At 30.1% G+C, this 9,760-nt stretch overlaps 1 pseudogene; it reads left to right on the top strand.

The window, feature by feature from the left end:
- Window positions 1–2,912: 2,912 nt before the first annotated feature.
- LOC113391021 lies at window positions 2,913–5,148 on the top strand (annotated as a pseudogene).
- Window positions 5,149–9,760: the final 4,612 nt, after the last annotated feature.

Here is a 9,760-nt window from a genome sequence, read left to right on the forward strand (position 1 = left end):
TTGCAACAAAATCCTATCTTGGACACGTGGTTCTGCTCTGTGCAGCATCAAAAGGGGACAAAGGTATATATTTCTGTATATGTATATGTATATATATATATATATGTATATAAATTTTTAGTGATTTTTTTTTATCAATTTGGAAGAATTTGAGCTCTTGGGAGCAAAGAAATTCGAAAATGACCATATTAAGGACCACCCTAATATATATGTATATATATATATATATATATATATATATATATATATATATATATATATATATATATATGATCACAAATTATTTTACGTAAATATTCAGGATTGAGATACGGATTTTTTTCTCTGAACATTGTCTGCGTTCAATTAATTATTTGTCCTTGTGTTGATCGGAACAGTATTATTATTTTTTTATTACACTCATATTGCCGACCACTTTGTAATGATTAAACGCATGTTTGTTTAATTATTACAAAGTGGTGTTTAATTACAAAATCACACAACGATAACAGCCCCTAAATATTTACGAAGGTTTTATTTACCCTTCCTCAAACTTGAATAATATATCATGAAAATGTAACATACTTGATTTCATTATCTTTTTTTATAACAGATTTCGACATGATTTCCATTGGCTTGTGTTTCAAGGCAATTGAATTAATGTACGAAAAGGAGGAAAGTACATTATCTCTCCTACCAGTATTGTATGATGGGGGCAAAAACGTAGAAATATACTTCGAAAAATTCTTCAAAGAGAAGAAAACTATAATCTACACGCATAAAAAGGTAAGGTTAGATTCATATAATAATATATAAATACATTGATGTTTAGCATTCAGCATTATTTATTTATAATATTTATTTATTTATTATATTATTAATTATTATTTTAGTCCTCAGACGACCAAGCAAGTTGGTGCAAAAGTGGGCCTGGCCAACAGCAACAGCAGAAAGGAGAAAATAAGAAGGGCGGCGGTAGTCGCGGCGGCCAAGGATACAATCGCGGCAAAAACCAGGGTGGTCAAAAAAACAACCGCGGTGTCCAAAATAATAATCGCGACGGGCGAGGCGACCGCGGCGGTTATAATGCTGCCAGCCGTGGCAGTGATGATACTGCCCACCATGGCGGTTATAGTGCCGTCCGCGACGAGAAGAGTGCCGTCTGCGATAACGTCCGCAGTATTCCTAAACCGACTGTTAAAATGATTCAGATAAATTGTATAAAATGCTCAGTAATTTTTTTCAACATCGTACGTTTAAAACAATAATTTATAAATTCAAATTAACAATTTAAATAAAAAATATTTCTATTTTTACACTATTACATTTTTATTTTAGAGTATTTTAAATTCTATGCTATATCAATCATATCCTATCTTCATATCGATGATCCCATATTCAATGATTTATACAGTATTATAAATTTAATTCCTACTTCCACTAAGTTCAAGAAGGTTTCAAGATTTAAACCTCGATTAACTTAAATGCTTTGTTTTAAATTAACAATTTATAACAAGTAATTTAAACTTTGGTTTCATTTGGATCAAATATTTCAATTTGATTTGATTTTTTATCTCTAATATACATAGTTTATTGTTTAGTTCTAATCATATCATGATGGATATTAAATCATTTCTATATGATATCTATATTTGACTTATGTTGATTCTAATTCATCGTTTGTTAACTTATAGTTATGTCCTCTTCTTTTAAATTTCAAGAATTTATTTTTTATATATCAAGAGTATGTATCCAAAATCTTACAATCTTTGGACACTTTTGTGATTGAGTTTTTACTAAATTTATTTTTACAATTGTTCACAATCATTTTTGAGGTTATGTTGAAACATTTAAATTTTTCATTGATATAGTGTAAATATTCATTAAATATTGCATTGAAAAGTTGAAAAAGTGATTAGGAGTGCTCTCAAAGAATACCAAGACGATCAACATAGTGAAAGTTGTGTTTTTTTTGTGACTGTTACGCTTTTGTTACCGTCTACAGTCCACTAGAGTCTATGGCATAGGAACAGGCATGATTGAGTTGACAACACTTCTAGAAGATGATACTAACCCCTTAACTTACAATTTAGATTCGAAAATGTTGAGCCAAAAATATAAACAAACTGGCGCAGCGTTCGGGCCCGGTCGCACGACTCGTATTGTAGACATAACGGGCATCGCCCGTCAGGAGGGCTTGTGATGTAATTCTATTATTCTATTACCTTTTCGTATCTTTAACAGTTGCTTCCAAACAGCAGAAGATTGAAGAAGAAATGGCCGAGGGATTTGATCTAAGCAGGATATTACTTGATGAAGTGACCGCTATTAAATATTTATAAATCTTTTATTGAGAGAGTGTGTGTGTGAATGTCTGTGCGTATGTATGTACGTATGTTAGTGTATATGATAAAATATGTAATTTTCCAGTAAATGGCCGAAGGACCTGAGCCAATTAGTATACCACTTGCTGAAGTGATTACTATTATATAATTTCTTTTTCTGTTAACGTGCGTGTGAGTATGTCTGTGTGCATGTACGTATGCATGTGTGTGTATATGTTAAATTTATCACAATAGCTCATAGGATACTTTGTATTCTGATTGCTGTTAATAAAGAGAAAAAAAAAAAAAAAGAAAAAAGAAAAAAAAAAAAAAACAGTTGCTAGTAGTTCTTGATCAAGCTAACAAATCAAAAATTACGTTCATCAATTCTAGAAAAGCAATCGCACAAGATGTTGTCTAGAAGAAGATTTTGTGATGATAAGATAGTGAAAATAGTGCTAATGATAGTGACAGTAGTGAAGAAATATGCAATTTAGAAAAAAGTATAAGCGAATAGTTATTATTGATGATTCATCCGATGACGATCAACTACCAGAGTCCTGGCTTTGGAAAGCAAAAAGAAATAATCCAAAAATCTGGGACTATACAATGACTGCTGGTATAACAGAGGCTGCCTTATGCCATTTAGGAAATAATAGATCGGAGTTAGATACATTTAACCTAGTATTTGATGATATTTTTTGGAACAATATTGTGACCGCCACGAATCAGTATGCAAATCAAATTCGGCAAAATTCACATACTACACGAAAAATTGACGACACTTGGTTTTCTGTGGACAATAACGAAATTAGAAGATATTTTGCATTGACCATATTAATGTCGCAGGTGAAGAAACCAAGAATCCAAATGAACTGGTCGAAAAGAGCTGTTATCGAAAACCCGTATTTAGAAAATCAATGCCTTACAGAAGATTTCTACACATTACAAGGTGTTTGCATTTTTCAATAACAGTCTAGTTGACAAAACAGATAATTGTACAAAGTTAGACCTATAATTAAATTTTTAAACCAGAAATTCAAAGATCTGTATGTAATGAAACAAGACATTTCCATAGATGAATCTTATGAAATTCAGGGGCGTTTACTTATAAACAATTAACCCATCGAAAAGAGCCAGGTTTGGTGTTAAATTTTATAAACTATGTGAGTCCAATTCCGGCTATTGCTTTGAATTTAAAATATATACCGGCGAGGATAAACTGAACTATGAAGATAGCGCTTCAGAAAGTGTAGTCAAGAACTTGCTGAATCAGTGTTGCACAGAGGTCACACTTTACACAGACAATTGGTTTCTTCCCCAAATTATTTATGACCTTATCATATAAATTATTTATGACCTTATCATATAAATATAAAACAAATGTAATTGGCACAGTACGTTCGAATAGGAAAAATATGCCAAAAGATTTATGCAGTGTAAAATTAAAAAAAGGGGAGTACGTTATGAGAAGCTGCAACCGAATACTCGCTCTAAAATGGAAAGACAAACGAGATGTTTATATGTTGTCGACAAAACATGAAACAGTTGAAATGATTTCGCAAGGATCTAAACGCACTTTAAAGCCAAATTGTGTTACAGAGTACAATAAGGGAATGAATGGAATTGATCTCCAAGATCAAATATTAGCATGTTTTCCAATAATGAGGAAATACATGAAAGGATATAAAATTTTTTAATACAAAATTTTTTTTTTTATCTGTTTGATATTGGCCTTTTTAATTCCTTATATCGTATGGAAAAAACTGAATCACGGAAAGAAACTATGTTATGTCGACTATAAGATCAACGTAGCTGAATATTTATTAAAAAATATGCCAAAACCGGCTTACAGAGTACGAGGCGTATTAGCTTTTGTTGATGCGCCAGATAGACTTTTAGCGAAAGAATGGGGCCATTTTCCAAAGCATATTGATCCAACACCATCAAATTAAGACCGTCAAGACGTTGTGCAGTTTGTAACAAAAAATAAAAAACGCAAAGAAACAACGTGGGAATGCAAGAAGTGTGAAGTTCCCCTACATGTACCAGAATGCTTTGAAATATATCATACCGTTGCCGACTACTAATTTTGTATTTTAGAGATATTGATTTTGTATTTTAGAGTTAAAGATTTTGTATTTAAGAGTTACTAATTTGTATTTTAGAGTTACTGATTTTGTATTTAAGAGTAACTAATTTTGTATTTTAGAGTTACTAATTTTGTATTTCGTATTTTTTTCATTTTTATATTTCATATTTATTTTAGTTTAATATAAATATATATTTTATAATACTTGCGTCTACCACAATTATTGCATCAAATATTCAACGTAATATTTACATCTGGCTCGATTACAGCGCGCGGGCTATACCCGTGAGAACGGTGAGTCATCACCGCCTCAGTACAATGTTAATAGAATCAGTATTTTAGGAACAAGCATTGCTGATGCAATAAAAAACATATTATAATGAAGATTTAAATTCAACACAACAATGCTATAATAGTTTTAATTAACAAGAAAAGTGAATATTCTAAAAAATTAAGTGATTTAGGCAATAAATACATAGTGGAAAAAAGTGTTAGTATTAATTTATTAAATAAATCAATTAAAGTGTTAAAACTGATAAAATTAAAAAAGTGACGGAAAGACTAAAAAATACTTCTAAAAAACTAGAAAATGTTAAAACTTCTATCAAGACTAGTGAAGATATCTCGGAAGAGTCGGAAACAAATTGGGATGAAAGTATGGAAGAAGAAAATATTAGTACAGAAACAGATAGCCACAAAAATATGGATTTAGAATTAGAAGATCAGGATAATTTAGAAATTAATGAACCATAAAAGAAATTAGCCAAAATAATGATATAAATAAAATTCATATAATAATAAATATAAAATTTGACCTACTCAAACAGTGATATAGGACCATTCATTATCTACGTGGAATCCGAAAATATAAACAATGGAGTGGTATACACCAAATGGCAATAGGCAAGTTTATGTTTAAAAATTTTCCACAATACAAACATGATATAATTGAAATAAGATCCATAGGAAAAAACAGAATCAAAATTATATTTATATTGATTTTGTATTTAGAGATATTGATTTTGTTATTGATTTTGTATTTTAGAGTTAAATTGATTTTGTATTTTAGAGTTAAAGATTTTGTATTTAAGAGTTACTAATTTTGTATTTTAGAGTTACTGATTTTGTATTTAAGAGTAACTAATTTTGTATTTTAGAGTTACTAATTTTGTATTTCGTATTTTTTTCATTTTTATATTTCATATTTATTTTAGTTTAATATAAATATATATTTTATAATACTTGCGTCTACCACAATTATTGCGTCGTACGGTAATTGCGTATCAAATATTCAACGTAATATTTACATCTGGCTCGATTACAGCGCGCGGGCTATACCCGTGAGAACGGTGAGTCATCACCGCCTCAGTACAATGTTAATAGAATCAGTATTTTAGGAACAAGCATTGCTGATGCAATAAAAACATATTATAATGGAGATTTAAATTCAACACAACAATGCTATAATAGTTTAATTAACAAGAAAAGTGAATATTCTAAAAATTAAGTGATTTAGGCGGAAAAAAGTGTTAGTATTAATTTATTAAATAAATCAATTAAAAGTGTTAAAACTGATAAAATTAAAAAAGTGACAGAAAGACTAAAAAATACTTCTAAAAAACTAGAAAATGTTAAAACTTCTATCAAGACTAGTGAAGATATCTCGGAAGAGTCGGAAACAAATTGGGATGAAAGTATGGAAGAAGAAAATATTAGTACAGAAACAGATAGCAACAAAATATGGATTTAGAATTAGAAGATCAGGATAATTTAGAAATTAATGAACCCATAAAAGAAATTAGCCAAAATAATGATATAAATAAAAATTCATAACTAATTAGGAAGTGTGTCATACACGACATAGACGCTGATATGACAGGATATAACATCAGATGTTGAAATTTTAGATTTAAAAAGAATAAATAAAAAAGAAATAATAAATTAGTGCCTACAAAAACTTGTGTAATAACCTTCAGGGGACAACAATTACCTGATCGTGTGTCGATATACGCAATCAAATTCAGGGTCGAACAATACAATAAAATTACACAATGTTTTAATTGCCAAAATTACGGCCACGTGACCTATCAGTGTAAGGGTAAAACAAGGTGTAGTCATTGTTCAGGCGAACACAAGTATAAGGACTGTGAAAACAAAGAAAATTCTCCGACATGCGCACTATGCAAGATTTAAAAAGAATAAATAAAAAAGAAATAGAATTAGTGCCTACAAAAACTTGTGTAATAACCTTCAGGGGACAACAATTACCTGATCGTGTGTCGATATACGCAATCAAATTCAGGGTCGACAATACAATAAAATTACACAATGTTTTAATTGCCAAAATTACGGCCACGTGACCTATCAGTGTAAGGGTAAAACAAGGTGTAGTCATTGTTCAGGCGAACACAAGTATAAGGACTGTGAAAACAAAGAAATTCTCCGACATGCGCACTATGCAAGGAAGAGCATCAGGCAAAAAGACCAAAATCTGGTAAATACTAATAAATATAAAATAATAAAAAAATATAATGACCGACTATATATAAGTTTTAGGGAAGCCAGGGCGATAGTAAACAATAAACATATGCTGATGTCATAAGACCAGAAGTAGAAATTAAATAAAATCAATTTCCCGATCTGCCTGACGTACCGATAAAAAAATATACAGAATATATCAACAGCCAGAAATCATAAGACCAACAACAACGGTACCTAAATTGGCATATAGAAACAACAATAACATAAGCAGTACAAATCATAGCAATGTCAACAAAATAACGGAAGACCCACCCAGCGCACAGGAGCGAAATAGATACAAAAATAATTAACATAACACAACACAAAAACCCATAATACACGACAGGAGTGAGAAAACGAAATACCACGTGATAAGCAAACGATATTAAAAATTGAAAAAGACACAGAAGAAGAAATGTAAAAGAATACTACGATAGAAGGAGGGAAATAAACAAAGACGATACTGAATGAAAACTCCAAATAACCAGAAGATAACGATAGCGATAATGAAGAGAAAAAGATGGCATGGACAGTAATAAAACGAATAAGATTGAAGAAATAAAAGACAACTAAATCACTTCATAGAACTGGTAATGAAGTTAAGGGAAAAATTAGAATCTGAGAGAAACAAAGATTGTAAAGAATTAGAGGAAATTATATATACCATTGGTAAATATTTAAACCAGGCTAACAAAACAGATAAAGGCATAAGTAATGTAAGTCAAGTACATAACAAAGGATGTGAGAATAATTCTAACGGGAGGTAGAAGATAAGAAGACTCCCTTTAGATAGCATATGTAAATTAAAACTAATAAACATGGACAATGGAATTGCAAATTATATAAAAGTGAACGGAAGAAATTGTATAAAAGACTACAACAGCTAAAAGTACAATTTCCAGTAAATGCAAGACACATTATTAGTGAGAGTAATATAGGAATATATAGAGTGTTGCTGGATTTCATGAATGATTGTAACATAAAATTGTAGTGACTTATGGAAATCAAGCTAAGGATGATACGTTATTATTATTAATTTTTTCTTGTCTTTTGAATATTCATACAGAAGTAATATTTTGTAATTTATATTATTGTATTTTGTAATATGTATTTTGATATTGGCTAAAATGTTCGTATAGAACGAGGCCATTTTAATAAAAAAAAAAAAAATGCAATGGGGACTTAATACCATCCAGCAGTTCTTGGCAACAATGTGGAATGTGTTTAAGATGGCTTCACTTTGAGTGTGATCCCAGTTTAGCTTTACGTTCCTTATCACCAGCATATTTAGGAGATCCAAATTTTAAATATTTTTGTGTTCTATGTGAACTACATATCGAAAATAACGCATATCCCTAATTAAAGTTGGATAAAGGTCATCTAAAAAGAGAAAGACATATGTAAAAAGACCTGAACCTTTTCTAAAATAAGTTAATGGTACTAATAACATTTTTTTTAATATATTATAAAATACTTAGCAAAAAAGTGGAGTTTTTTAATTTTCATACAGCAAATAATATCTCCACTGCACACCACTAATTTATAACAAAAAATAAGATGAGATGTAATAAACTGTAGAAAAATAACAAAATAATTAGCAAAAAAGTGGTGTTTTTTAATTTTCATACAGTAAATAATATTTATAAAAGTTCCACCAAATTAATAATTCGTGCAATACTATGTGAGGGTGATTTTTGAACTATGTTTATAGAAAGTTGTCACAATAAATTAAAGATCATGTTTGTAGAACGCAAATGCTGCAGGCGGCTGGACAGAGCAGTATTTAAATGTTGAAAAGAATGCGTTTCACCAGAGAAACCGAAAAAAATATATGTATACCGGTAACATCAGTCGAAGCGCCTATATACGAAGGCTGGCATGATAACAATATAGAAATGGCTTTTCGAAACACACAATATTAATTTCGAAAACAATATGTCTGTTAAATATTATCTGAGTGTTTCAAGAAATGATAAATGTACGTCGCTGAACATTCAAGAATAATATGGAAACATATATTCGAGTGCACTAGTATGCGTTACTTTACTACTTTCGAATGCAATGTTTCAAGAATTTGGTTCGATGTACTTACATTTACTAAAAACACTCCTATTTATGTTATTATCAATATTATTTATATCATAGTTTTATTGATATTATTATTTATGAATATATCATTCTATATATTCTAATAAATGCATATTGCGGAACATTTTTTACGCATCTGGTTTTGAAGATTTGAAATGTAAATCAGTGCCCACACTAATAAATAATCGCGCCAAAATTTAATTTTCTGTAGTTGCAAGGATCGCAATTGCATTTCGTATTTCTTTCCAGTTTTGATCGTCGCAACAGTTGAAGGTATTTGTAGTAAGTTTAAGTAGTTAGTAAGTTTACGTAGTTAATTTTAAATAAGTGAATATGGAGGTAAGTTCTCTTAAAATGAATTTCAATTATTTAATTTGAATAATTTCAATTATTTAATTTAAATAATTTTATTTTTATAAAATTTCAAATAATCAGTTATAGTTTTTTTTTAAATAAATTTCAAAATCGGTACCATTATATTTGATAGTGTTCATGGAATATAGTGATTTTTAAAATGAGGGTTCATGCGGACATGTGCCCTCATCATGGCCTGTATAATGAGGAGAGGACTATGTGTTTATAGTCAGAAATTGTAGCAGGCTAAAACTAAATAAAATGCTGAGGCGTGCGAGCCTCTTCGTTTAGAGATTACTCTGAATTGGAGGCTAAGTTTATGAGAAGCACCACCGATTATAAAAACGTGAAGAAGTATGTAAAAAGAACTCAAAATCAATCGTGTATTGAGAGCTCAGACGAT

Source organism: Ctenocephalides felis, unplaced genomic scaffold, assembly GCF_003426905.1.
Source record: "Ctenocephalides felis isolate EL2017-DRISC unplaced genomic scaffold, ASM342690v1 CF-g0.4_SCAFFOLD_03730, whole genome shotgun sequence".
NCBI lineage: Eukaryota > Metazoa > Arthropoda > Insecta > Siphonaptera > Pulicidae > Ctenocephalides > Ctenocephalides felis.